The 24,434-nt window shown below is 37.5% G+C and overlaps 1 long non-coding RNA gene across 1 annotated transcript in view; it reads left to right on the forward strand.

The window, feature by feature from the left end:
- Window positions 1-24,434, forward strand: part of LOC308197589 — a 455,405-nt gene that overhangs the window by 163,523 nt on the left and 267,448 nt on the right. Inside the window, exons 6-7 of the long non-coding RNA XR_013953116.1 lie at window positions 15,213-15,291; window positions 15,790-15,925. This is a non-coding gene — a long non-coding RNA (uncharacterized lncRNA). The remainder of the gene's footprint in view (window positions 1-15,212; window positions 15,292-15,789; window positions 15,926-24,434) is intronic.

The following is a 24,434-nucleotide window of genomic DNA, read 5'->3' on the forward strand; positions in this document are numbered from 1 at the left end:
CAGGCAGCACCTCCTGTGTGTCAGGTTGTGCCCATTCCCCCTTGTCCTGTTACTGGGCACCACCGGAAAGAGCCAGGCTCCATCTTGTTTCCACCCTTCCTTCAGGTGTTTTGATAGACTGAGAAGATCCCCCCAAGCCTTCTCTTCACTAGGCAGAAGATCCCCAGCTCTCAGCCGTCCCCCGCAGCAGGGATGCTCCAGCCCCTTTAGCAGCTTTACAGCCCTTTGCTGGGGGCCGTACTCCCCAGTATGTCCTTGCCTCTCTTGTACTGGGTGGGGAGCCCAGTGCTGGATGCAGCGCTCTAGGTGTGGCCTCCCCAGAGCTGAGGAGAGGGGAAGGAAGGATCACCTCTCTTGACTGCTGGCAACACCTTGCCTAACACAGCCAACAACGCTGTAAGCCTCTTTAGCAGCAAGGGCACACCATTGGCTCATGTTCAATTTGTCCATGAAGATCCCCCAGTCCTTTCTGACAAGCTGCTTTCCAGCTGGGATCCCACAACACGTACTGGTGCCCGGTGTTGTTCCTCCCCAGGTGCAGGACTTTGTGCTCCTTTCTTGAGCTTCATGATGCTCCTGTCCACCCCTCTGTCCAGCCTGTTGAGGTCCCTCTGGATGACAGCGTGACCCTCTGGACTCTGAGCTCGTCTTTCCGATTTTGTGTCACCTGCAAACTTGCTAAAGGTGCACTCTACCCCATCATTCAGATGGTTAATGATGATATTGAACAGGATCAGACCCGGTATTGACGGGATAGACTACTAGCTACCAGCCTCCAACTAGACTTTTTGCCCCTGATGACCACCCTCTGCGCCTGGCTGTTCAGCCAGTTTTCAATCCACCTCACTGCACTCGATTTTTAAAGTGACTATTCTATATTTATGTTAAATCACTAGAACTGAAACTTTTTCTTACAAAAAAAACCAGAAAAATCTACATGCTACTGTCTCCAGCAAAATTTTCCCAAGAGTTCTATATCCTACCAGAAAAATCAAAGCATTTATTTTGCTCAGCTTCAGTCATGGCTTTTCAGACACGTAGGGTATGGCGTGAACCCTCTGTTCTGCTTATTGTGAACTACACCTTGAGTTAAAGCCAGTGTTGTAATTCAGTTACCTGGAAGCATCATCATTTCCTTCAGAAAACCTGCACTGATTTGCTGTATTCCCTACATGTTCCTCACTTCGGGGAATACATTTTGACTAGATGTGATGAAGAGAAGTGACAGACAAAACCTCTAGGAACTCAAAGCAGCTTTGCTCCCTTATTTCCCTTCATCTGTTGTGCAAACCATAATTTGCACATTTTCCACTCCCTGCACTTTCTGTCGTCAAACCTGAAGGGGGAGAAGTAATCTCCATGATATCCAGAGAAACAGGTTGTGCAGTGATTTCCGTTATAGGGAATGACCAGAAGTGCTGGTGGGAGCTAACAGGGCATAGAGGCTGATAGTAGTTGCCATCCGTCATGTTCTTGCCCAAGTTGTTAGCCTTCTCTAACACTTCTCTAGCACTAAGGCTAACAATAGTGCACAGGACCTGGACCACGTAGCTGTAAGACATGATGGTTTGTTTCTTAGTTCAGGATTGATGTGCCACTTGTTCCTAAAGAATCAGTGCTGACTTGACAGAAGTCAGTGATATCTTTCTGCAAGAAATCGTTATTCCCAGCCAAGGTTAGACCTACAGCTGAGACACAAAAGGAAGATCTCTCTGGTACTAATGCACTGAGATGTCGAATTATAGGGCAGGTGATGCAGATCCTATCTCATTGTTAATTTAAATCAACTGTATTTCTTTGATGCAGGTAATTATCAGAAGTTCCCTTTGCTTTACCTTCTACATCACTTCTTGTGCTAAGTCACAGAAAGAAGCTGGCAGGAAGAATGCAGTGGAAACCCCTCAGAGTCTGCCAAATTTGGGGTTTGGTTATGTTAAAGAGTGATTTTCTGACATGAATAATGAAATGGGAATTTATTGTGGTAAGAGATGAGAAGATAGGAATGATACCTATTTGTCACCACAGTACCTTAGAAATAACTCTTGAAAATCCACGTCCATTGACCTGAGAATCTGTCAATGTTGAATCTCAGAAAGAGAATTTGCCAAAACCTCAGCTGAAGTTGCACTTATTTACATCAGTCAACCATCTGTTCTTGTGTTTCAGGAACTGAATTTGATTTTCAAGGATCTGGAATTCAACCAGTTTTTGCATCACTTTAAATTTAATACTGAAGGAACTCAAATAATCGTTTTTTCTCTCTTCAAGGTCCCCTCTCAGTTTCATCACTCACCTCCCCTTCCTCTCCCTTCTCATTCCAACAGCTCCTTTTCTGGTCTGTGGTGTTGCTTTCTCCTCCCTCCAGTTCAGTTAGAAGGCTGGTGGCCGGGGACACACCACACAATTACCATGCAAATAGGCACAGAGCATGCAGCACCCCCTTAGACATGACGGAGAATCAAACCCTAGGGATTCGGTAGCAACTTGGCAGTCAGCATTGCACCATCTCACTGTCTTGTTTCTGACGTTAGGCTTGTTTAGATGTGGTGAATGCTGCTGAATGGTATCAGCTGCATGTGTGAGAGAGTAACTGTTCCTCTTGCACTGCATTATCTAAAGCTGCATGTGGGTATTTGGAGTGCAGCCTGGCTTACTCTGAAGAAGGAAAAATAACTGAAGAATGCTCAAGTGTGGTCCGCTTTGCTCAGCTGTGTTTAGAAGTTTGCAAGTACCTCCAGGCTAATGAAACTGATTTATGTATGTGTGTGTGAACTTTATTTTACAGAATAGAAAGTTTCATGGTTCTAGATTCTGCTCTGCATAGAAGTATCCCAAGACTCACTGCAAGCTCAATGAATTGAGCAACAGAGAAGGGTGACAGAAACTACATTCCTAGGAGTTTGAGCAAGAAGCTTTAATGTAATTTTACAAAAGAACAGTGATGATTTTGAGTGTTCTTCCCTTTCCACTGACATGAAATTAAGACCTTTGGAAGGTAAAAGCAAAGCTGGGAGAAATGAGTTTCAAGGCACTGAGGGGTACACAGTTAAAGATATAAGATCTGGGAAATGTAGGTTTTTTTTCATTGTTTTCCTTTTTTTTCAGGCCATTTCCCACATCCCCAGTGAGTGCCACACTGCTCAGGTGAGATATCATTCTCCCATAGCTTGTTCAAAAATTCCCTCCTGACCCCAAGAAACCAACCGTAAGTCTGTAAGGAAAAAATGCAGATAGATTCTCGTTACTACAGATCAAGCTTAAGTTAGTGGAATATAGAATGGAACTGGAAACCACCGAGAACTTGGATTTCTAGACCAACTTGGTTGCCTTTGAGTTTAATATGAATAGACAAACTCAAATTATCCAGAAAAAAAAAAACAGTTAGGGAACTTGTTCCTCTTTTTGTATTAAATCTTTAGTTACTTTAACCAAGAAATGCCCAGAAGAATGGAAATAGTAACAGAAGATTCCCAAGTTGTGGAAACCTTTAATTGTCTTTGGCTTAAAATCTGACAATAAGTTCTGTTAAGTTTTTAATTTCTCTGAATACACATGCTTAACCTAATTATACATTATTTTGTTTTCGAAGACTATTTTCTTTGATCTAATTTCTGAAGAGTGTCTTTAACTGCTTGTGATCTAATTATATGGTAATAATTACAAATTGTTCTGCTTACAGCTAAATGTTCTGTCCTTAAATCGTACCTTTCACCGGCTTTTCCTGACTAAGTATGATCTCAAATTACCTATTTTTTTTTTTTTTTTTCCTACATGCTGTTATTTAGAGATACAATGGTTGGTTGCTTGCTGCTTTCATTTTAAATCAAAATCTTTACTGAGAATGATTTTATTTGTAATGCAGCAGTGGGGACACCTGCTCTTGACATGTGAGAATGCTCTGATGACATAACCAGCTACCAATAATAGAAACTGCACACTGGGCCTTCATTGTAAGCCATGTGATGCTTCCACCGCACTGCCAAGTCAAACATGGTAATTCCACGCACTGAGAAATTACTGTTCTCCAGAGAGGGAGCAAGAGAGCAAGTCAGAAAGATTCCTGGTTTTGAGTGCTGTGAATATCCTCATGTAACACAGTCAGCTCTAGTGTGAGGTGTTTCTTCTGTATTGATGCTCTGCTTCTAGACTAATGGGAAGAGTTTTAATGTGTTCTTTGTTTAAAACAAAGTGTGGCATGTTTTGAAAGGACTAGAATTGCAAAAGTTAAGGGAAAGCGTTTACAAAAGAAATAGTTTCAGCCTGTTATTGACATACTTTGTTTGGGCATTACTTTATTTTAATCCAATTCTTAAACCCTGTCCTAGTGAGACTGTTGTATTACACAGGGCCCACCACTGCAATTAATATCCCTCTGAACACTTCTGTGCCAAACTGACCTCTGCAGGGCCCACAGTTATTTCACAGTCTGCACTGTGAGTGAACAGGTGTGCGGAGTATTACATTTCTCTAGGGAACGATGCTTTGCTGTCCTGGAATCTGCATTCAGGCACTCTCATGTACTGGTTTGTTATCTCCTGCTAGCCTGATGCTGTCAGTGTCTGTGTCACCCCTGTACATCTATGCCCTGTTTGGAGATAATCCATGGTAAAGCTGTGAAGCAGATCTTTGATTTTTCCTTTTTTGTTTTGATGTTATTTTTGTTTCCATTAAGACCAGTCTGATTTCTGGAGATCTTCATTAAGATCAAACATACAGTTTCTCTCCTTGAATAGCAACTGTGAAAATCTTCTTCCAAGCTGCCATCATGGCTTGTCACAAATGGGTTGTCTGAGTTATATTTGGTTTACAAGGCGCGTAAATGACAATAGAATTTGTCCTGCTGTCTGGCATATCAGCGCTCTGGCAGATCTGTTCTTTTCATAAAAAGATCAGAGTTGCTATGTCATTTTCTGCAAGAATGATTTTCTCACCTAGATGTTATAGTTTCACAACTAACTGCATTTCCAGTTTTTTGGAAGCTGTACAACATCCTGCACACTCTTGATTTACATACCAGGTGTCAGATATGGAAAGTTTCTGCACTCCACAGCAGGGAAAATGAGAGAAAGGAGTTTACAAATGTTTCAAGATGGAAGGAGGCTGAGAAGATGATTCTTTGAAAAGATCCCCTAGTTCTTTTTCTCACTTCTGCTATTTGCAAATTTGCTCATTTTAAGTAATTTGTTATTCAGAATTGCTCAGCAATGTTCCAAGCGAGTAAAAGCCTCCGGCCTGTACCTAAATGACAGTCGCCCGGTGTCGTTGCTGGTTGTTGCTCCTAGCGCTGTGTTTCCATGGCAATTCGCTTGGGCGCCGACTGGCCAAGTGTGCCTAACAAAGCGCGGGGACACTCTGATCAATTCACTATGCTTTCCACACACTGTGGTGAATTTAAAACGTTTTTCCCTCTGAAAAGAAGAAAGCTGACAGGCTTACATAAGTTTTAGGGGGGTTGTGCAGAAGTCAGCTGCTGGCCCAGAAAACAAGTTTACTTTCCTCAAGGAATGAATGCTGGTATACTCATTCCTGCTCATGCCTGTTGCGGTCAGTTTCAGACAATTAGATATTGTTCACACAGAGATGAATATATGCAGGGCAAGGAAACAAGGAATCAAAAATAACTTTGACTCACCAGATTGTTTTTGTTCAGTTTTGCCACCGTTCATCTAGCTGTAAACATTGTCATTCTCTAAAGTACACCTTCACTGAGGTGAATAATGTAACTGAGAAACATTAAAAAGCAGTAAAAAGGAATTTAGGAGGTTCTCGTGCTCTTTTTTGTTAGCAAAGAAAACTGCTGATCAAGACGTTTAATGTTTCTGTTTTATATCTGCCAGTGGATTTCAGGTGGTACCTTTCTGTTTTCTCTTCATCATCTCTTGCTATATGTGAAGCTTTATTCTGTGCTTTTTATTCTGTGCTTAGCAATTCACCTTTTTTCAAGCTGGTATCTTTCTAAACCCAGTAACAATAGGAAATGAAGCTAACTTCTTCTCAACAGTTCAATTCCACCTGTCATTGCAGTTCATAGCACAGGGATAGCTGTCATGGGATGCCACTCTGCTAAGCTACCGCAGGAAGCTCTAGGAAATCTAAACAAAACATTATGCCAATGACATCAAGGGACAAACAGCATCCTTGTGCCATGCATCATTCCACAGAGCAACTTAGTACTTAGCCACTTAGTAAAATGTCACTTAGTAATACACTTTCAGAAACAAAGATTTGAAGCCATTTATTAATCAATTTATTAGTTTCAGGTGCCTGCAACATGAAACAGTGTTAATTAGTTATGAAAAACAATAATTGTTCTTAGGGTATTTTATATGATTTTAAAATGACCAGAGTACACATGCTGATGAAAATGAATGGTAACTGTGAATTCTCAGACCCATCAGCATTAGGAAATAACTAGATTTGTTTCTGTCTACCTTGGGATTTTTGCTTTTGAATGAAGTGGGATAAAGACCCTCTCACCACAGTTGGTAAACACAGCTCCAGCAACCTGCGTATACCATGTTTGAATTTGCTCTAAAAGGGGAAGGATGGGTGATTAATTTGCTATTTCTGTTAGTGTGTTTTCAAAAATATAAGTAAAATACAGTGTTACACATTGTGGACTATTGAAGCTAAGCTCCAGCTTTTAAGTGCTTTCAGCCCTAGTGGTGTAACTATAGAATTTTTTTGTTCTCTGAGATGTCATCTATACAGTATCAGTACAAAACTGTATGAAATTTGGTTGGCTGAAATAAGTAGGTGTAAATAGGACCAAGCTTTAATTACAGCCAATGCCTCACGTGGTTTCTTTTAATGTGAAAGAAAAATCTTTTTACCAGAACCCAACTATTAGAATAGTTTCTAGAAGGATCCAACACAAGTTATTTTGGGATGTCTTTGATACAAGGGAGTGGAATATTGAAGGATGGCAGCTAGCAGGGTAAACTACGGAAGAAGTATGCAAAAACATGCTAAGGTCAGAACAGAAGTCACTAGGAAGTAGGAGCACACCAAGGGAAGAAAGAGATGTTGTTGAGACATAAGTCAAAGGGCTCTGAAGAGAAATTAATTTTGTAAATTAAAACTTCAGCATCATACAGAAAGCCTGTTCCTGATGGTCACAATATTGCATTGCAATATTAGTTAACTGTTGCTAGTTTTTTGTGAGTAGGTAGGTCTTTATTACTAGAGTATTCCATGGCACAGAACTGTCATGTTTTTGCTGATAGTTTTGATTGAGTTGGATTGTTAGCTTCTTGTTTGTTACTTTATCATAACTTCACAAAAAATTCTTTGATCATATGACTTCTACCCTGGAGATAAATAACATGTCACCAAATTTTGGAGTTTTTATATTATTTTGTATTATTTTTTCATTTCATTGAGACTCAGTTACACCTTGCTATGAAATATAGGGAGCTTTATCAACTTTCTGTATGTGTGAAGTTTTTTTGTAAGTTATCTGTTCCAGTTTGAAATTAGCAATAGTTTTCAAAGTGAAAATTCATACCAGAGATATAAATTAACATTTTGTTAGTGTAATAAAATAAAGAAGCTGTAATGCCAGTTGTTTTGATATTGTAAAACCTATCTGAACTAGGATTGGGTTGAAACATGCCGCTGGTTTGCGGAGTGGTACATCTGGAATGATTTCCTTGAAGTCAGAGTTGAACAGACCAGCGCAGAATGTCCTGGGCATGGAAGCGTATTCCAGCTCCTTAATGCCAGAATAGCCCATCTTAGCCCATCTCAGCACCACCCCCCTGATCTCTCATGCATAGAGCTTTACCAAAAAGAAAGGCACAGACCAGGTTTTTCCCAATGGCTGAACAAGCTTCAACTGCTCAAACAGCCCTTTAAGACCAGGAGCAAGCAGGCCCTCATAATGATGCCCATAGGTTCAGCTATTTATGATGGGGTTTCTCAGCTTCTGGTCAAGGTGGGAAACAATATTTGAAGCTTCTTTACTAGACTTTTGATGGTCCCAGCTTACCTTAAGATGAGAAATTAGCATGTAGCCCGTTATGGATAGCAATGATGCCTTTCTATTTGTTTGTTATGTTCAGAAGCTGCATTTAACAAGATCTGTGGACTCATTCAATTTGTAACAAAATAAGTTCAGCTCCCAATTACCCAGCACACTGCTTATTTTTATTTAACTACATCATTTTCCATTGTGCTGCAGGGTATATTTTGCAAATTATGTCACTTCCAGTTACTCTCTTGAGTCTGACTGATGTTAAAGCACTGACCTGAGATGCAAAGTCAAATACTAAAAAGCAAAATAACATTGGGTTCATCACTGCTAGACTCAAAAAAGATATCTGAGAGTGTTCCATTAGTCCTGAGCCCAGAGGGTTTCAGGGAGATGTAGGATTATGCTGAATATTAGGTAGAACTACAAAAAGCTTAATGAGTAGTTTTCCTGTTTGGTTGATTTTGTCACAGCTCGGCTAGAATTCTTTTGAAAACTTGAATCTTTACTTTGTAAGTGCCTAATGTCGTTAAGTACTTTGCAGAGAAGTATAAAGAACACTGGAATTTTTTCCTCTTTTTTTTCTTCCCCTGGAGGCATACAGTTTTTTGCAGACTGTAGGGAAGATGAAATATATGAGTAACTACAGCAAAGAGTGCACCTAGAGATGCATAAGGGCTTCAGATGTGCTTGTTGCTTGACTGGTAATGCAAGAAGAGAGATGCATCTTGCTGCCTTACCCCCTTTCCTTTACTGCAAAACAACAAAACACTACTGAGTTTAATTTTATACCTAGGTTTTGATGAGTTGAAAGTATCCTGACTGAAAGCTACACTGTTACTAGAAATATTAAGACAACTGTAAGCAGACTTTGCTGCTGCAGAGATCAGAAAGGAAATTTCACTTACCGTGTAAAAGTCTGAAGTGTTTGATGTATTACGAGGTGTTTGGCCACTGCAGGAGACACGCTTCTGGATTTGACAGACAAAAGAAAGGACAGTGAGACAGTCACTGTATTTGTACAGTGTAATGGGTTGTTGTGTAAGAAGACGAACTCATTTGTTTACCGAAGAACGCCATAGATTAGGAACTTCACAGATTTTTGACTCTCATTGAATTCTCAAAGAAACACATGCAAGGTAAAGAGCTAAGTAGCACGGATCCCCATGAATCCCTTATAACTTTTCAAACCAGAATTTCAGAGAATGACCAAATGTGAATGAAAATCACTTACAAAGAGATACGATTTTCAATGAACAGTTTTGTCAATTCATTGTGGGATAGGAGCAGCATAAAGCTTGAAGATGCCAGGAGGCATGGCATGACTGGATAAGTTCCCATGGCAGAGACTAGAGATGAAAAAGCTGTATGTTTTCAATTTGGAGGGTAAGGGCTATGTGGTTTACAAGGGGAAGGGGAGATCAAAGAAGAGCATGTCAGGTGGCCCCAGAGGGATTTTTAAATTATAGCAGGGACTGGAGTAATTTGTGAGATGCTTTTAATTTCCTGTGCTACTAGTAGAAGAGAGTTTTAGAATTTTGTATGCCAGAATTGCTGAAGAAGTAGCTAATAGTTATTTCACAGAAAAGAGAAGCTGGATGAGTGGCTAATTTTCAGAGGATTTCTTTGAGCTGATTCATGGAACTACTTTGGCTGAGCTTTGTGAAGATATATTACATGTGTACATGCAAAGTGCTTCAGGATTCTTCAGGATGAAAAGCTATCTATATAAATGCAAGATATTAATGAATGTGCTTCATGCATTTAATTTCTGAGAATACATATGATTCACAACAAATTAGTTTGTTACAGTTCTTCATGCATTTCTTTAGGATTTCTCCTGCAGACTTAAGAATAAAGCAGTTGAATTTTATGTTTTGTTGAAGGGTAGATGAAAACAAAATCTGTTTTCATTTTCATCAACTTCTAAATACATATTTAGAGGTTTTTTTAGGTGTGTGTATATATCTAAAAAATGCGAAGCTATCACAAACTATGTAAAGACTGTATTTGCTTTAAACTATTATAACCATTTGCCTTTAACAATAATAATTAGAGCAGCATTATATATTATGTTAAAGTTTTCTTGCATTCAGTTTGTTGAAGTATTAAACTAGCTGTTGATGGAGATACCACCTTCCCTGTTTGTGTGAAACTTTTCATTTTCTTTTTCGTAGTTATTGTGTTTTTTTTTTTGTTTTTTTTTTTGGTAATTCAGAATTAGTTCATTGAAAATTTAAAAACCGCTTGGGAGAACATTAAAAAACAGTAGGATTTTTTGCTCTTCCAGTTTATGTTTAGGAACTAGATGTGAGGAGATCAGATGCACTGTTTCTCAAGTGATGGAAGAATGGAAATGATACTTTTAAATCACTTACTGCATAAAAATATTTATTTTATAAATGAATAAAATGCCAATGCAATTTAGTACTTCATTTTTCTTAAGAAGCAGATATATTTAAGATGATTTTATGTAACAAATAAAATTTCAAAATTCTTCTCTTATTTTAAGCAGTTTCCAATTCCCACGCTATTGTGGTTGATATGTATGAACTTTTTAAAAATTATTATCTAGCATTGACGTGTGAGCTTCATATGTACTCTGTAACGTAATATAACAAATAATTAAGATGTATTTTCCAACATAATAATACTAAGAATAAAACTAAGTAAACATAAAAGTAGTCGTACATAACTACTAAAATAAATACATATGTAGGAATGCTTCAATGCAGCAAAAAGAAATGCTAAATTTTATCATTTAAAAAGTAGTGAACTTTCTTTGGACAAATGACTGAAACGTAAAAATAGAAATCAAATTATAATTGGTTATTTCAATTAAAGGTTTTCCTGTGAATTTAATTACAGTTAGAAGCAGTGAATTATGTTGCTTCCATTTCAGGCACTGCTGTAAATACCAGTCTAGGGCTGATCTGGTTTCACATAGGAAAATTGTCAACATTGCTTACCTGACATTAGAGAAAATAGGTAGGGGAAAGCACTTAAGCTTGTCATATTTCAGTACAAAATATTCTGGTAGAGCAGCAGATACAGAATTATTGACATGAATTTACCTTTAAAATTTTCATTTTGAAAGCAAGATCATTATGAAATCATCTGCGGTCTTGGAAACGTACAGATTGTACTGTTTATGTAAAAACCGGGCAAGAAAAAAGTCAGCTCTCTAGACGTACCGTCAAGAACGCACAATCTATTGCTCTGAAGAGAAAAGCTGCTAGGAGAATCGATGCAAATGTAGTTTATTTTCTCAGTAGAAAGCTCCTGACCAGGGTTCAGCCTAAGTTCAAAGATTTCGTTGCGTTGAAATACAGTATGGTTACACTATGCTACGCTTCGAGGTTATGGATTCATCACCTTAGGCAGAAGATGCATAACTACTTGGCTGACAGACGTACGGCCATGGTGGCTTGGCTTTATCTGGCTTTCATGAATGTTGTGTTTCCTCATTCAGGACTGAGCCTAAGCAGTCTTGTTTATGGCATCTCTACCTTTTTATTTCACTTCTGTGTCTTTTTTTGGAAATAGGTAAGGTATTAAATCCATATAAAGAGAAATGTTTTTTTATCTGTATATGAAAATGTACACTGATTAGAATACTAGAACTTAAATTATTCTGATCCAGACAGATTCTTTTTGATATAAGTCCATCAACATGTTACTGTGTGTACTATGTCATGTTTCCTTAGCTTAAATGCTCAAACAACCATTCCTCTGGCAACTGAAATAAATACTCAGAAAGGTGATGTGGAAATTCCTGCTCAGAGAGGATCTTTGCATCACCTTTCTAAAAGACTGTTTTTCTATACACCTCAGTCATTGAAGGGCTCATAAATATTGGTCTGAAAATGTGAGCAGGAGGCTTCATTCATGCTGGGAAAATGTTGCACATTTCCGGAAATCGATGTATAATTTTAATGTTTGATATGACGTGTGATTGGACTACATACTCTTCTGGATAGTATATTTGACTGTATAATTACTGATGAGGCAACAATACGTATCTGATTGCCATTACAAACAAAGAGTAAGCAGCAAACATAATGCTCTCATGTTCCAAGGGGGCCCTGGGTGAAGAAATGCTTAATCCTTTAATGTTGGAAGTGTTAATAACCAGATAAGAAAATCTCCCTAGAGGTAGTGCAAATGCTTCCTCAAGGCAAAAATCCTTGAATGAAGGGGGGAAGCTCTTGGTGGACTGTTGATCTGAAAATGCACAAGGTCTGTTGTATTCCAAATGTTGTGCCTTTATTCAGAGCTTTGTGCAGCTTGGTGGCAAAGCCTTGTCCAAAGCTCTGTGCACAGAGGTGCTGGCGAGCCAGCTGGGATGGATTCCTGCTCCTTACAGCTGCTTTCACCACTTTCACTGCAGTGTTGAGGCATTAAAAAATATAAAATATTAAATTAGAAGAATGCAAATAAATTTGGATCTAAAAATTGGAAAAATTAAATAAATCAGCTTTTCAACATTAATTATTTTGTAAGTATTTTGCTGTTATTGAAAAAAAATGGGAAAAAAAACCACAAACAAACAAAAACAAACAAACAAAAACTTGACCATAAAGTTATTGAGCTGAATTGAAAATGATAACAGAGGTTGGAGTGAAAATGATTGTTAGAGGTAAATGGTGCCCATTATGACTTGTTTCAACAGAGGAGGTTTTCATACAAGTTTCATGAAGAATTTTCTGAGCAAAATAATTGGTGTTTAAACATTTCAACATAAAGCGTTCCTCTCAAGATTTTGGTAAATAAGAGGTATCAACGTATCATTTAAGGAAGTTAAAATTATTCTTTAATTAATTTTTAATTTAATAATTTTCCATCAGAAATTAATAGCAGTCATAAGTAAGGGAAAAGTAGCCCTATCTAGAAACACCGTCTATTTTGAAATGTAGGATTCCAACAGATTCAAGTCAGTGAAGTAACAGAATTATAAGTATAAACGGAAGGAAGCATCGTAGTACATGTTGGCATTACATACCACCCAAATGAAAGGAGTGTTTATTCAACAAAAGCAACTGCAACAACAGTAATTATTAATAATTGCTTTGCATTTTAGAGCAGAACTAATGGATTGTAATGGAGTGATTAAAAGGTATCTGTGAAACTGTTCAGAAGAGGCAGGGGAGACCCTGGATTTGTGCATTTTGACAAGTTTGCATTTTGGATAGTTGTGTCAAGATATGACTGAAACTCTAAAAACTCCTTTGGAGCTGTGGTAGTTGTGGTATTTGATGTTTTGTTCTATGTTTGTATGAGAACAAGATAATTAATGTGAAAATGTAATTGTGTGTATGTTTGTAAAATCAAAATTACAGTGTAGTCTAAGCAAAGTTATGGCATTTTTATTTGATTTTCTACAGTTGTTGCTGCATCTGTTTTCAGTTATTTGATGAGAAATGCTAAATGTGTCTTTCAGTGTTTATTTGCCCTGTACTTGGTTCCAGGATTATTTGAGCACAAGAGTAAACTGAAACTTCTACCAATAAGGTTATCCAAACCTGGGCACAAATCAGGTGTCTAAAATGCCAATACATTTTTTTTTTTGTTACTATTATTTTTAAATACTAATCTTTATTCATCATCTGTGCCTATAGTTTTGTATTATGTCTATCATTTTATTAGCCAAAAAAATCCCCAAACATGTTTGTTCCAAAACTGCTTCTTAAAAAGTTTTATATATTTCCAGCTTTTTTCATTGTTGAAACGTTTAAAATTAACTCTTAAATATTTATCTTAAATGTAAACCTGCTGTAGATCTGGCACTTCTGAAACATGTTACAGTTTTCTAAGTCCCATGAAGAACTGTAATTTGTAACCTCTCTGATAAACTTGATAGTTAGTGCTGCGATTCTTTAAGCTTATTTTTTCAGATCAAACCAATTACTGGTGGAAAACAGTATTTTTATGTCAGGAAAAGTTGCTCTTATTTCTCTATAAGTACTATCTTAACTATTGCATTCTTCACCGGATTCTTGGCCTGACTAGAAATGAACTTTTTACCCAAAATAAATACGAATACTTAGAGGCTCAGCATTTTGCCTGACTGAAAACAACATATTTGTGTCATGTCAGTTCTGGCAAGGAAGACAGATTAGACATTCTCACCTCCCCCTGCCCCTAGACATTAATTTCTGTGCCTCCATTCATTGACTTTTCATTTGCATTGGTACAACAGCTTTGGAAAATAAACTGCAAGTCAGTTACAAGGATCCTGGTTTATTTATTTTTTAATAATTAAAAAAGAGGCAAAACCCCCAATACTCTCCAAAAAAGTATAGAGAGTCTGACCTTAAATAAGGATCATTTCAACCTTGTAATACAAGCAGCATTGTAATGCAAACAGCAGTGTAGGTCCAACAGAGGAGGCAGTCACCAGTGGGGCAGGGCTCCGCTGGTAAGATCACAATGGGCATTTTTGGTGTCTGTTTTTTTGTTTGTTTCACTTCCAAATTGGTGCATTGTCAAAATGCTGACTGGGAAGGGAATTGAAGCTTCATGCGTATATAATTATGAATTTTATATAAACAGAAAGACTCAGTGTAAACAAACATAACTATAAAGACAACAGAAGCAGTTCTTGATACAGAAATGAAGGAAAGGAAGTACTGCTGGAGTGGCTGAAACCTATACTAAGGCTTGCTTGGATGAGTCAGGGACATAAGAAGACATTTTTCTGCATTACCTTTCCAAACTTTTTTAATCCTCATGTTTAAAACTGCAAAATATAATGTTTGTTAGGACAAAACAGTGTTTGTTTTTTTTTCAAAAATCTTGATATCATGAACCTAAAGTCACATGATAGTAGCTAAGATTTAAAAAAAAAAAAAAGAAAAAAATATTAATTGAACAGTAATTAAAAACATAATTTTGTTTTATTAATTGCAGTTCACAGATGTCCATGCAGAAAACAAAATGTGAGGACTTTTTATTGTTGTTAGTGTGGTTCACCTCATGTGAATTTGTAGCATCAATAGCATCAGAAAGTGGGTGCACCTTATTTTACATGACTCTATTACATGTTAATTGCAATTTTGGCTAAAATTAATCCAGTTGGAATGAAAGTGGTTATTGAATCTGATTTTCTATTTTTGGTAGAAGGCAGAATTCAGCTCAACGAAGGTTAACAAATGGAAGATTTATTTTAAACTTTGTAGACAAAAAATAGCTGGATTGGTTTTGTTGGCAAGCTTTACGTAAGACTTTTTGTTTCATTCAGGTCCTGGTACAATGTCAGCTAAGGCCTGTGTAAGAGCAACATGACAGAAGGCTTAGAGCAAATACCTCCTGGTTTCAAGGTATGGGATGCCACAGTTCCACTTCTGGCTTGGCTGCACGTGTGCTACGTGACCTTGGGTCACTTACCTTCTCTGTGTCTTAGCAGCAGTTATAATTCTCCCTATCTCACAGGACATCTCTAAATAAATACGAGGGAGATCAGAATATAATTACAGATGTAGAATTGTCTTTGATAATGAGTTAGTAGTGTGGATTGTTGTCACTGGCCATTAATTGTAAAAATGCTGTATTTTGCTTTCACTGTTTTGGAGGTTATTTTGTGCTGTCATCGTACTCCCTGTACTGTTTTCCTCAAGTGCCTCTCTCACAGGGATATCTTTAATAGACAAAGTAGTCGCTTGCCTGGAACACAGGCTGTCTACCTTGACTTTTTACCCAGCTCAGACAACTGATCTCTTGCTCCTGCTCGAGGAAAAGACAAGATTTGTGTGGTGGCAGCTGGTTGTGTCAGGGAGGTATCCCCATGCCCACACTCATGCCTTCCTTCTCCCTTGCAGTTGCAGGGTTAGCCTACCTGTTCCCCCATTCCACTCCTCCCCTGCACAAGAGCCAGCTACCAGGTGAAGCTACCCCTCTGCTTGTCCTGTCTCCAGAGCAGAGGAGCGAAAGCAGGGCTGCTGCACTGTGGAGAAGGTAAGAAGGTACTTCGTGAGCAACAGCACGAATCATTGCTTAGGGAGGAAATGCTGAGGTCTGGTTCCTGGAGGTGGTGGGGGTGAACAGTTCTTCTCAAAACTCAATGTTTTGTCCAAACTTCACTGAACCTTTTTTGTAGTACCCAAAGGCTCTCACCTGATGAGAACTATTGGATAACCAGAATTGTTTTTTTCCTGATTGTAACTGCAGCAGCAGTGATTTTCTCTGTCCAACTTAATTTGAGATTTAATACTTGCTTTAAAGTTCTGCCCAATTGATTTCATTTTTTTTACTAACAGATTTGATAATAGTGCACAAATAAGTATTTTGGAGATTAAAGAAAAAGTTTGCTGTAGTGATTTTTTTTTTTTTTTTAATTCTGGTTATAGATTTCTACTTGGAGGACTGCTTTTTGATGTTTTTTATTGTTATTCTTTTATTCATCTCTATCTTATCTCAAAGACCAGTTGAAAAGCATTTCAGCTATTGTAGTTCATGTCCAAAAGCTGTTATCATTTAACAGCTGCTTTTGTTGTTTTTATAGCCATATGCCACTTAAAGCTTATTTGATCTCCTTAAATGACCTTATTGTGCACTCTTATGCAATCCTATTTTAAAGAGATTTAGGTTCCTACAGCTGGAAATAGGCTCAAACTGGGATTTTCAGAACTGTCTAACATTCCGACTTGCACCAAAATCGGTGACTGTCAGGCTGCTGGTAAATCCATCTAGATTCCTCTCTATCCTTTTAGAAACCTCAATGACCTTGAAGAGAAGGGCCCACAGGGCCCTCATGTTATCCCAGTGAAAGCGAAAACACCCACAGGGCTCTCTGGCACCTGATACTGGTGAAGTGGGTGTGCCTGGAAAGCTGGGACTCACAGCTTGGTGGGGAGATCAGGGGAACAGAGCAGTGTTTAAACAGCAGCTAAATCTTGGTAGAATAATGGATGTGGGGATTGTTAGCTGTGTATCTCTCTTGTTTTACTCGGAGTACTCAGCATAGTTCTCCAAGTAGATATGGTGTGTCCTGGTAGTCTGCACTGTGACAAGTAGCAACACTACTGACAATCTGCTCTGCAACTTAAAAGCTGTACAGGAATGTTACTTACAGTGGGTATTTCCTATACCTGCCATCTTTCTCTTCTTGGAATGATAAATTGAGACGATTTCAAACAGAACGTTTGCACCCTCAAAGATACTTTTTGAGTGCTGTCAGTTAAAGAGTTGATGTAAAGCCTGGCACTGATAGGCAAGTATGGAGTAGGGGACAGTAAGCTCGTGGCTAAAATCCTGATCAGAATAGTTAAGCGAGCAAGCTCTATAAAAGTAGCTCTGTGTTGTTATAAGTGAGCCTCTTGTGCAGCAGAATGAAACACCTTATAACCAAAAAGCAAGGCTGTTCTGTAGCTGGAGTTAAAAATTTCTCTGTTTATGTTGTAACAACCCTTGTTGTTACTTTCAGTTATAGCCTGAAAGGCCTAAACTTGAGAAGTAGAGTCATAGCGGGAAACTCTCACTGACAGACTTCTGCTTCTTTGGTTCATTTTGCTTTCCTGCAGCTTTATGCAGAAAGTTATTCCATTCCTGGCCTTATGCTTCTCCCTCAACAGGATTTCTTTTTTGGATACTTCCCTTTCAAGCTCACTGTTGTAATATTTTACCAATGAAAAATGATTTTCTTCTGTCTTTTTCATGGCAATAACCTGTGTTTTTGCTATGCACTTCAGATAAATTTGAAAAACATAAGTCTCAGAGGTCCAGATTAAAAAATGGCTTCACATACCTCAGTCCTGTCTGCAGTGCAATTTAGGAGCCTGTGACTAATAGCAATTTGCATATACACTGTGCCTCATTTCTTAAGTGCCTATTAATTCATAGGCACGTAGTTTTCTGCCCTTAACATTGCTTTAGTACATGTCCACATGGTGTACTGTAGTGCTGTGCACAACCCTGTGCCCATAGGAAGCAGCACTATGGTTCCTTGTAGATGTACTTGGACAAGTATGAATCCAGAAGCCCCCTGCCTGCATAAGCATGATGCTGTGAAAGCTAGTGTACAGCTGTTTGTTTAAAGCTCTGAGTATATCTGTCATGTCTTCGTTGAGTAGGATGAGATTAGGAGGGGCAAGGAAGGATTGGTACGCAAGTGAAAGATGCCTGTTAGCTAGGAATTGTTTCCTGATGACACCTCCTCTTTTTCCAGTTTCATTCAAATGAGGTGGTTTGCAATATTAATGTACCTTCATGTATTTGGCTGGTTTTGTGCTGTGCAGACAGTTCATCAGCAAAGTGCCTTCTACAGAAGTTCACTGCTGTGTGACCTGGCACTGACATCTGTAAGCTGTCCTCCTGGCACCCTTCTCTAAAACAGAGTTCTACTGATTCCTAGTGTAATTATGAAATAAGAACAGTGTCATCACTAAGCTGCAGTCAAATACTGGAGAGCAAATCAGATCAGAGGTAGTCATCTATGGTACTACTCTAGTTAGATACACTTAGTTGCCTACTAGCTATTACTTTACTTCAACAACAGAGGCTCTGCAAAGTTGGAGACTAGGAGACTTCATTGCACAGACAGACTGAAAGAGTACCATGGAGTTAACCAGAGCAATTCAGAGAAAGAGCAGACAAAAATCTGGATTTCACAACTTTAAATTCTTTCTGAACAATTAGCTGGAAACAGTGCAGAGAAGCTCTCTGGACTTGGGAGGAGACCTTGTATTTTTCAAGTGACCCATATTTTGTTAACCAAGATTATAGATAAGTTAAGTCTTTAATGTGAGTCCATCTTTTTCTGCAACGTTGTCATCATCATCTTTCAAAAGCTGATAGAAACAAATTTCCAGCTCCAAGTATAACGTGAATTTTCTTGAAATATGCTGTAATAGTCACTGAAAACAGATGTCTGTCAATGATGCATCTGTGTTGAGAACATTACTGAAAAAAAAGGCAATTGATCCGCATGGGTAGTGGTGTGCTGTCTTTAGCAAGTTATGGAGATTTTTCAGCCTGAAATCTAAGCCTACGCAAGGTATAAGGTATCTGTGATCCATTAAAAGAATGAACTGAGAAAAATAAGTCTACGGTAATAGGCTTGTATTTCGTATGGAGCATCCATAGTCTCAGCTGTTCCTGGCTTTGATGGGTGACTAAATGTGAGGGCAATTGGATTCATTTGGGTGATGTGGTTTAAATGCTCTTGTAAAATATCCAACTGCTGTTTCCAAAGAAATAGAAGCAAGATGGAGAGAAATGTGAACAAATAATTTAGAAACAGAAACGATTTAGAACTTAGTTGAAGTAGAATTAGTGAACTGAAGCTCTAGTTCTTGTTTATTGTTTTAAATAATTATTAATAAATATCTATAACTTTATAAATAATTGTAATAAATTTATAAATAGTAAATAAATAAAATATTGATTATTATAAGTATTATTATGACAACTATTCTCCAAGGAATGGAGAAGATTACAGGAGTGGACATATTTTTGAGGTATGTGTAGGTTGATTTATGATCAACTGAGTAAAGTAATGGGTTTGATGCATTAGAAGACATCATGCAGTTTGTGCTGTCTATCAAGAATCAGCATGGATGTTTCTGCTGCAAAGCAAAAAGGAGAGCATAAAGTGTTAATGAGGATGTTTTTGTTCTCTGTTTGTCAGTTATAACAATCTCTGTGTAAAGAGTGTGTTGGTCTTCTTTGCCCACTTAGATTTTTAATTTTATTTTGTTTTTTCAAGTCTGGTTAAAGTAAACCATCTGGACTTTTGGGTGCTATTCAGCCTGCAGAGATTTTTGCACATGTACTGTATTATAGCTGGTATTAATTTTCAAGAGGGAAATTTATAGGCTTTGTATTGGATGCTTGTAAACCTGTACCACTTCTGCAGGTGTGGCCATTATATCTATTAGCTCAATTCTGTTTTCAGGTTTCTCTGGGGATGAGAGATCCACAAACTGCAATAACATATAACGTTGTATTGAAATTAATGGTTTCTACATTGTAGTGATTCCCATTTTCTAGTCCCCAAGCTCTGGTTCCTCTGCAAGCAAAATCTTTCACAGATATAAGCATCAGCTCATTGACAAACTTAAGAATGTGCTTAATTTTAAACATATGAATAGTTCCCCAGATAAGTCATAAAAAGGGCACCAATAGCAGAACTTCATGTTTCATACAGTATTTAGCAAATATAGGCAAAGCACACAGGTGTATTGGAAGTCGCTTTTTTTTTCTAAAGCATCGTTTCTGGTTCATGGTGTTATTATAAGCAGCAGTATAAGAATGAAAGCATGTACACAATGGGAATGGGATCAGCCTTAAAGTTTATAGCCTTTGTAGGGAAATGAGAGCCACAAGGGCTTTTTAAAGGACTGCCTTATGCTATTGTGCACGACTGTATTTCATCATTTGATTATCGTAAGTATATGTTAAGATAGGTAATGCAGTAGCTGGAGAAAGTTGTGGCAGCAAAAATACAGATTCACTAAAATATCTGCATTTTACACTATTTAACAGCGAGTGTCATGAGTTATAAATGCTCTGTAATGAAGACATTTAAAAGTCATAATTGTTAAATCAGAGGCTGACTTGAAATTTTTCAGACTAGATCAAACTCCAAAAAGCCACAATGAAGTAAAGTTGACAAAATCAAATATTTGCTCAAAAAAATCAAGGTACAATTGATTCCCTAACTTTAGAATAATTGAATAAAAGAACTCCTAAAATACCTGAGAATATTTATGTTGATGCTAAAGTAAACGTAAATGTTACTGTAATGTCCCTGTATGCTTTAGAAAAAATCTCCAACCCTGTTTTTCCTAAACTCCCTTTGGAAAAATTCCATCATCACTTTGTTTTGATCAGTTGCTTCGGGAAGATGGATAAGTAATGATATCAGCTGAAAGCCATCATACTACAATCTTTATAGTTTGCTCCTTTTTCATGTAACTGTAATTACATTTGAAATCTGAATTACCTCAGAGGACAAGTACGTTCCAAGTGACTCGAGAAAGATGAGAGCAATTGGGTTGTATACAACATATTTAAATTTGATTTTTTTTTTTTTTACAAAGTTGCATGTTCAGTTATATATCTAATTTACATATTAACTACATATTCCTTATAAAGTAACATATGTTTGATTCAGGACAATTGTCTTTCTAAAATCTTCAGAATATGGTTTCTGTGTAAAAATGGATAATCTATGCCTTATGCTTCAATGGAACAGTTCTATAAGCAGGTGTCATGGGTGTTTGCCTATCTGAAGACATAATCAGGCATTCCCAGTCTGGAATGTGGTCTGCACTTCTTTCTGAGTTTGAAATACTCATTAAAGATCCCAAGAAATTCACTAGAGGAAAAAATTACAAAAGGATTTGGAGAACAAGTGACAAAGTGTTCGTTCAGCCCATATATAAGAAGGAAAACAGGGTTTAGTTGATCATTTTCTTGCAGAGCAATTCAAAGATAACAGTTGATGGACTACTGAAAGAGATTGGAAGAAAAAGTCAACAGTGGAAATTCCATAGCATTTTATCTCTGAGAATGAAATAAAGCATCACTAGAAAAAATACAAACATCAATTATCCTAACCTTGTTGAACTAAACAGTTTCTTCTGGTGATGCTATTTCTGGCACCAGGAAAAATTTTAAGATGACTGGTCAGACCTTTATTTGGTATAAAACTGGTGTTCAGTAGAATTCCACAGACTTTGTTCTCAAGTTCTCTTTCCCATTCTGTTTGTACACTTAGCTTCTGGTTACTAGCAGTGTCATTATTATTATTATTATTATTTTAAAAAGCTCTTACTTAGCTGAGGCATAAAAGGAAAACATTCATCTGTTAGCAGTGTCACAGAGAACTGCATTTTCTCACCAAAGTAAAAGTAATACAAACATACAGACTTGACAGGTTCTTTTCCTGTGTTCTTATCTACCATTGAGCATGGAATTAGTAAAACACATTTCTGAGCAAATCTAAAATTTTTTCTAGCTCACATCACAAATATTTTTTATCAGGTCTGAATATAACCAACAAACGCATTCTACTGAACCCTACGTATCTCAGGCATTTGTGCTTTACACCAAATATGATATAATCATAAAAAATTCATAGCATAATTTTCACTCCTACATTTTAGAGCGAAGCTTTGCAGAGATGGTGGCACATCGTTCTGGGAGAGGAAAGCTAATACATAAGACTGAGATCATGAATGGAGGCAGTAATATATATACATGAAAACTGGTAATATATAAATATTCCTGTTGAAAACTATTCAGAACATTAGAAATTTTCATGAATTCCTTAAGGACTGGTCAATCTAGTCAGTTTATGTGTAGTCAAACACTGGAATAGATCATGCTACCAGGACATCTGCTGAATAAACTGAGCCATCTGCTTAAAAACTGATGGCACAGTATAGAACACAGTGTTTATGATCTCTGCAATTTCAGCACAACTAGTTTCTGATTTCTATAAAAATGTAATTAGAGCAAGTGTATTGCAGGTGCAAAGTCAAGTTTCCACCTTCTGTCCTTTCAGTACTCCTGATGGAGAAGGAAACAGAGCAGATGTTGCCCCTAACACCTAGGCCTATAGGCCCAGGATTTAAGCAGACAATGGTGAAGAAATAGGGCTGGGAAGAATGGCTCTACTTCTCTGGCACGCAGCTCTGCAACCAGCTCTGCTGGGGGGAATTTTGAAGAAAATAATGAAACAGAGCTTACATGCAGCATTACACTTGAGTAAGTGCTAGTTCTTCTGTTCCTTCAGCAGTCATGAATGAGGAATAAATAAATACTCAGCTGTTAACTTCACTGTTAGGAAATAGGTCTATGCTAAACTGACTTTTGCCTGGTTAAACGAACTTCACTTTAGCATTGAACGTGATCTGGTCCACACTACAATCTTGCAATGCATCTGCACCCAATACCGTATAAATTCCTTTTGAATGTGAAGCGTGGGTTATTAATTGTTTTGCCTTTTTAAAACTTGTTTTCTTTTGTTTTTCCCTGTTTTAAACTGCAATCTGCTGTTAAGGGAAAAATGTGGACCACATACTAAATGAGATGCCAAAACTGTTCACTTGAAAAGTGAACTTACTTTTGTCTTATGCTTATTAAAATAGCAAAAGGTTGGAATGCTCTAGGAGTTTTCACTGAGAACAATTTATCCAAATATTGTTGTTATTCACGTGGAAAATTCACACAGTTGGGATTCTGCGCTGTTCCTGAACTGTGTTTGTTCAAGGTGGATTGTGTGTGTCTCTGTGGGTGGCATGCTATAAATCTTAAGCCTACCTTTCTACTTTTTACACCTGTAGTGTAAACTAGATGAATCACAGACCTGTTCCGTAATAAAACATATAAATGTCTCCCTTGAGAGTGATACTTAGGGTAGGTGTTGCCAAAGTGCAGATTACTCTTCCAGAGCCTTTGCGGCCTATCCTGATCACGCCTTCAGGGAAAACCTCATTGGAAATGAAAGGTCTCTAGATAGCTGGGGGATTCCTTGTGCTTGGGGGATTCCTGTCTGCTACTCTAAGGCACATGACTGGACAAGCTCTTGATACTTCCACATCCTTGATAATTGGTCTCATTTACTTGAGCGGACAAAGTTAATAGAGAACGTAGAGACTCATGTTGGCCTTCACACACAATATTTTGCTGGGACAACAGATAAACTTCAATGCATCATTGTGTTAATACTTTTGTAGCACATGCAACATTATTTCAAAACACTCTTTAATACAGTTTCAGTCCACTTCATATCTTTGTGTTTGGCAAGCTGAATTAGAGGTCATTCCAAAGAATTCAGCATAACTTAGAGGACAGACATTTTACTAGGCACAAAATCTAAGCTATATAAGATCACACATTCTTCTGCTATTAATATAGTTGTTCTTAGCTTTTGTTATGATTTTTTTTTAATATATTCAAAACAAATCATGTACTATTCTTTCCAAACATTTACATGTAGGAGGTCTGTCTTTAATACTTCTATATCACCTTGTATATCTGCAAATTTTTCTTTTCTGTGTTTATGCAATTGCTTAAAATAAGATATCTTTCTACTCAGATGGCAAAATCATTTAAATGTTTAAGCGTTTACTAATGTCAAAGGCACAAATAATCCTACTGGGTGCAAACACACTAAGAAAATGCCAAACATAATTGTGTGATTTCTACTGAAATTACGTTTTTAAGTTAGGCTGGGATAATTTCTAACTACAATTGTGAATATGTTGTTTTCCCAGCTTTCAAAAATATCAGTGTAATCTCCAATTTTTGATCATTGATATTTTTTACCTTATTGTTTGGCACTGAAACAGTGACTGTTGTCTCTCTTAGATACAGGGGGAACATATCTTTCTGGAGAGTTTTATTTTCTTTCTTTTCACTTGCAAACTCCTTTAACTCTTTTGCCTGCTTAGGACCTTTTTTTTTTTTTAAGCCTTGCACAGTCCAGATGTTCCAGACTTCAGAGATATTCCGAAAT

The sequence above is a fragment of the Anser brachyrhynchus genome (assembly GCF_964034855.1).
Source record: "Anser brachyrhynchus genome assembly, chromosome: 6".
NCBI classification, from domain to species: domain Eukaryota; kingdom Metazoa; phylum Chordata; class Aves; order Anseriformes; family Anatidae; genus Anser; species Anser brachyrhynchus.